General features: G+C 44.4%; 1 pseudogene; it reads right to left on the reverse strand.

The window, feature by feature from the left end:
- Positions 1-209: 209 nt before the first annotated feature.
- LOC102845391 overlaps positions 210-6,354 on the reverse strand; it is a 23,189-nt pseudogene continuing 17,044 nt past the window's right edge.

The raw sequence follows: 6,354 nt of genomic DNA on the forward strand, positions 1-6,354 counted from the left end.
CAGAGCTTTGCTGTCTTCAGAGGCCCCAGTGGCAGCTAATGTGCCACTGTTGCCTTAGCATCACCAGGAAAGTTGGAGCCAAGGAGCTTAGAAGGTTGGTGACTGCTGTTCTCACTCAGAAGGTTCGAGGGACACTGGGCCTGGACTGCCTGCCTACATGAGTGCTCCAGATGGGTAGCCTGAGCAGCAAGGGCATGACCAGGTCCCTATCACAGCTCATGAATGAACTGAGACCAGCTGCTGTTGTCAGGGCCCAGTAGGTCTTCCTCCAGGCCAGGAAAGCTGATGTCCAGCAGGATCTTGCTGAGGCTGTTGTTCATTGTGTCCAGAACCAGACCCTCTGTCAGAGAGTGATTACCTGAAATATTGGCAAAGATTGGTTCCGGGGAGCCTGGCTTGAGGGTATCCATATCTGAGGGGCACAGCTGCTGAAGGGGTCAGAGGTAAGGTCAAAGGGTTCTGAACTGAGGAACTTTCAGGGGTGTCAGAGAGGGGAACACGTTTCAGTAGTGTGGTGTTGAGGAGGGAGTCAGGCAGGGGACCAAAGGCACCCTGGGGGAGGTTCTTATTGGGCTGAAATCAAGCCCCCCTTTCTTGGCTGGGCATGGGGTGAGCTTTCAGGATTCAGGAGTCACGGGGAGGACAGATTTGCTTGGGGTGGAGGAGACGGGTAGCACCTTCTTAATGGGCATCTTGAAAGGTCCTCCTTCCACCTGAGAGTAGCCAAGCTGAGAGGTCTGCTCAGAGGGATCTGCTAGGAAAGGGAGCTCAGCTCCTCGGGACATGCTGGGGCCCTCTGAGAAGAGCAACTCGATTCATCTGCACAGGGTGGCAGGAGGTGCTATTTGCTGTGGGACTGGCTCCTCTCCCTCCTCTCTCTCCATGCATTTCAGACACACACTGGGCTGGGGACTTGAGCCCACTGTAGCGTTTCTTGGACTTTGGAGTGGGAGAGCCAGACGAGTTCTCCCAGATGTGAGGTGATTCTTCTTTGAAGGAGGGGCAGGGCCACTCTTCCAAAGGAGGGCTCTCTACTTTGATGTGTCTGGCAAAGTATGGCGTTTCCTCCCCAGGCTGGATCTCTTCCTCCTTGATGGACTGGACTGAGAGCAAAGGGAATAGCCCTTCTCCAGAGAGGAGCTTCTCTTCTTTCACTGGGCCTGCAGTAGGAAGGGGGGCTATCCCTTCTTCAGCTAACTGCACCTTCAGGGCGATTCGGACTCGCTTACTATGGCAGGCCAGCTCTGAGATTATGAGTTAAGGCGCCAGTGGCAATAGCACCTTCACAGAGGGCTGCAATACCAGTGACTGGTTCACCAGGAACTGGATGGGTACCAGGTACCAGCTGACTCGTGGAAGCAGTGGCTTTATCTTCCAGCGTACACCCAGTGGGAGTTCAGTTTCCATGGTCACATTCCAGCAGAGCTCAGGCTTGGGTCGTTTCTGGTGCTTAAACACTTGGTCTAATGTCAAGTAGTGATTAGCACTGGGGTGAATGGTCCAAAAGGAGACTTTGCCACTAGTAGACGTCTCTCGAACAAACATATCATGGAGAGAAAGGTTGTGGCAAATGGAATTCTTCCAGCCTGGCTTGGCAATGTACTTAAAGTAGAGGAAGTAGTCCTCAGTCCAAGTATAGATGCCCTTCAAAGTCTTATGCTTCCTTTCAGTGCTATTGATAGCAAATTGGCCACTCTAACACAGAGTCCTGCCAGGATGTTGATGCTAGTGGCTCCTCAACCTTAACCTGGTCCATGTGACAATTTTCTTTTCCCTCCATTTCTTGCTTGATGTCATAGGAACCCAGTCCATCAGAACTCATCTTGCCAAATCACTGGATGTTGGTCAAACTGTTGTCTGGAGTGCAGCCTACTGCCTCCCTCACTGCTGGAACAGCAATCTCATCTCTGCCTAGGAAGGGCTCCAGGTGGTTTGGGAAGAGTCGTATTCCTAGTTGTTGGCTTTGGTCCCAAGATCTCAGGGATCACTTCTGTCTTCTTGACATCATTGCTGTCTTGGCATGGAAGCTGGGGTCCCAGAGGGTGCGTGGGGGCTCCCCCACAGCTGATGAGGATGAACTTGTTGAGCCCACTGCTGCCACTCTCTTTTCCTTTGGCCGTGATGATGCTCTGGATGTCAGAATTGTTGGGGACATGGTGGGGTTTTTAATAATCTTGATTCCAGCTGGAAATTTGCAGGCGTTAGACTCTGCCATCTCTTTGGAGGCCTTTGCCTGGTCAGGCTTTTGTTGAGCAGGAGATCTCTTCCATTCCTCTTCTGATATTTCACTTGGGGCATTTTGAAGAGGAAGGGGCACCCTCCATCTTTGGAGAATCAGTGGTCGGGGCTAGTTTTCATGATGAATCTATGCTTTCACTCTCCATTGAGAATCACAAGAATGGACCCTCCTGACTTCAGCTGCTGCTGCCGCCTCTGGGATAGGGCTCCTAGGGCGGGCTCTGCACTTTTCCAATCTGCAGGCCGACAGGGATTCACATCAGGCCAGCCAGGTCCCCAGCGGTGCGGGAGGGGTGGGGAATCCCCATAAAGTATGTTGTTGATGACTCTTCCCCAGAGCCTGATGCCACATTCTTATTCATAGAGTGTGACTTTACAAATTATTTACTCAGGCTACAGATTGAATAGATATGGAGAAAGAATACATTCTTTGTGCACACCCTTCCTGACTGTAAAATATAGAGTTCCCTTGTTCTGCTCGGATAACATCTTCTTGGTTTAAGTATAGATTTTGTATGAGCATGATTAAGTGCTCTGGCATCTCCATTCTTCTCAATGTTAGCCATAGTTTGTTATGATCCACCCAGTCAAATGCTTTTACATGTTCAAACATAAACGGATATTCTTTTGGTATTCTCTCTTTCAGCAAAGATCCACTTGACATCAGCAATGATATACCTGATGCCACATCCTCTTCTAAATCCAACTTGAACTTCTGTTAATGTACTCTGCTGACCATTTTTGGATGATCTTCAGCAATATTTTGCTTCTTCTTGTTGTTGTTATGTGCCATCAAGTCTCTTTTAATTCATAGCAACCCCATGTACAATAGCCCTAAAACTTGCTCTATCCTGTGCCAACTTTACTTTCTCTGACACACCTACTCCTCATTATCCCAGTCACTGAATCAATTGATCTCATCGATGGTCTTCCTCCCTTTCTGTGTCCATCCACCCTTCCAAGCATGATATCCCTCTCCAAAGACTGTTTCCTCCTTGTAACATGCCCAAAGTATGTCAGATGAAGCTTCAGAATCCTTGCCTCTGAAGAGCAGCCTGGTTTCACTCTCTGTAGGATGAACCTATTTGTTCTCCTGGAAGTCCATGGTATATTCAGCACTTCTCCAGCATCACAGTTTAAGGCATGAATTCTCTTTCTATCATCCCTAGTCATTGTCCAACTCTCTGGTGCATAGCAAGAAATTGTGAAGACTGGTCTGGATCAGGCACACCTTAGTCTCCAGACTGATGTAATTGCTCTTCAATCACTCTGGATAGGTCCCTGACAGCCAACCTTCCCAAATGCAATTTGTCTTTTGATTTCCTGGCTGCTGGTACCAACAGTGTTGATTGTGGAGCCAAGCAAACTTAAGCTCAATTTTTACCATCTAGTATAATGCTACCAATCGGCCTACTGGTGAGAATCTCTGTCTTCTTGATGTTGAGCTTCAGTCTATATTGAAGGCTACAGTGCTTGACCTTCTGCAGCAAGCACTTCAGGTCCTCCTCAGTTTCTGCAAGCAGGGTTGTGTCATCTGCATAACTCAGGTTGTTGATGAGTCTTCCTCCAATCCTGATGTCACATTTCTCCTCATACAGCCCAGCCTCACGGATGATCAGTTCTGCATATAGAATGAAAAGGAATGGAGACATGTTACATCTCTGACCTATACCAACCTGATTTTGAGCCATACAATGTTTCCTTGCTCTGTTCTGATGACTGCCTCCTGGTCCAAGTATAGATTTCGCATAACCACAAAATCAAATGTTCTGGGATTCCTATTCTTCTCAGAGTCAGTCACAGCTTGTTGTGATCCATAGTCAAGTGCTTTTGCATAGTCAATGACACACAGATAGACATTCCTCTGGTACTCCCTGCATTCAGCCAAGATCGATCTAACCTTAGCTATAGTATGCCTAGTACCACGGCCTCTTCTAAACACAGTCTGCACATCTGGCGGTTCTCTGTTGATGGTCTACTCCAGTTGTTTTTTGATAATTTTCAGCAGAATATTGCTGGTTTGTGATATTAATGATATTGTTTGATAATTTCCACACTCTGGTCACCCTTATTTAGAATGGAAACAAATATAGATCTCTTTCAGTCAGTTGACCAAGTGGTTGTCCTCTAGATTTCTTGGCATAACTTAGTGAGCACATCTAGGGCAGTGTCAGTTTGTTAAAATACATCAATTGGCATGCTGTCAATTCCTGGAGCCTTGTTTTTTGCCAATTCTTTCAGAGCAGCTTGAACTTCTCCCTTCATGTGATATTAATGATATTATTCAATAATTTCCACATTTTGTTGGGTTAGCTTTCTTGGAAATGGGAACAGATAAAAATATCTTCCAAATGGGAACAAATAGAAATCTTTTCCAGTCAATAGGCCAGGCAGCTGTCCGCCAAACATTTTCTCATAGACTGGTGAGCATGTTCAGGTTGTATTTGTTAGTTAAATCATATAAATTGGTATCCTAATTATTCCTGGGAATTTATTATTTTGCCAGTGTCTTCATTGCAGCTTGAACTTCTTCCATTAAACCTCTTGCTTATATGGTTCTTCCTGAAATTTTTCAGTGTGGATCAACACTTTTTGGTACAGTGACTCTATTCCTTTCCATCTTCTTTTAATGCTTCCTGGATCATTCAAGATTTTGCCCATGGTATTGCAACTGAGGCTTGAATTTTTTTTTCAGTTCTTACAGCTTGAGAAATGCTAAGCAAGTTCTTCCCTTTGTATTCTCTGACTACAGCTCTGTATACATTTTGTTGTAATACTTTGCTTTAACTTCTCAAACTACCCTTTTAAATTTTTTGTTCAGATCCTTTCTTTTTGCTGTTAAAGTGTAAGAACTCTTTACATAGTCTAAATCTTATCAGATGTGTCACTTGCAGATCTTTTCTTCTGTTCTAGGGGTTGTCTTTTTTGCACAAGATGTTTTTCCAAGAGTTTTCTCAATACCACTGCTGTGAGGTAGATGTTATTGATATAGAAATGGAAGTTTAGAGAGAAGATGTGATTTATTTTTTAAATTTTATTTTATACTGGTTTACATACAAAGTTACTAAAGTTCGTATACATTGTTTTTCACACCAGACCTTTCCCCTTTCCTTTACCAATCCCTCCCTCCAGCAATCAAATTGTGTGACCCTATATTTAAGCCCACCCTTGGATCCTTGTATACCATCTACAATAATGGTCCTATACAGTATTTGTCTTTATGAGACTCAGTTAGTTCACTTAACATAATGCTCACCAGGCCCTCCCATGTTAGGTAATAACTTACAAAATCATTGCTCCTGCGTGCTACATAGTATTCCATTGTGTGAATGTACCATAATCTCTTAATCCATTAGATTGTAATGGGGCATTTGGGCTGCTTCCATGTTCTTCCTATGGTGAGTAATGCCGCTATGAGCATTGGTGTACAAGTCTCTGTGCCTCAGTTCTCATTTTCTCAGGGTTTATTCCAAGCATTGGAATAGCTGAGTCATATGGAATTTTTATGTCTAGCTTTCTGAGGAAAGGCCAAATTGCTTTCTGCAGTGGTTGTACCATTTCATAATCCCACCAGCAAAGTATAAGAGTTCTTATCTTGCCATATCCTCTCCAACATTTATTACTTGCTGCCCTGCTAAACTCTGCCACTGCTACTGGGTACCATAAGATGGTAGTTCAGTGTGTTTTTTATTGGCATCTCTCTTATTGCCAGTGATTTGGAACATTTCTTCATGTGTTTTCTGGGCATCTGAATGTTCTCCTCTGGGAAAAGTCTTTCCATATCTTTTGCCCATTTTGTTATTGCCTTTTCTTCTGGAGGCCCTGAAAGATTCTGTAAACTTTTGTTATGAGACTCTTGTCTGAAACGGTATTGACAAATGTTTGTTCCTAGTCAGTAGGTTTTCTTTCCACCCTGCTGGAAAAATATTTTGATGAACACAGAGATTTAATCTTTAGACGGTCCCATTCATCAATTTTATCCTCTTCAGATTGAGCATTTCTGGCTGTATTTAACCTCGAGTTGCTATAATCAAGAATGCTTTCGGCAGAATGTTAAATGATCCAGGAAGTATTAAAAGAAGATGGAAAGAATATACTGAGTCACTGTATCGAAAG

This window comes from Elephantulus edwardii, unplaced genomic scaffold, assembly GCF_000299155.1.
Source record: "Elephantulus edwardii isolate Elephantulus edwardi_28Jun2011 unplaced genomic scaffold, EleEdw1.0 scaffold00239, whole genome shotgun sequence".
NCBI classification, from domain to species: Eukaryota; Metazoa; Chordata; class Mammalia; order Macroscelidea; family Macroscelididae; genus Elephantulus; species Elephantulus edwardii.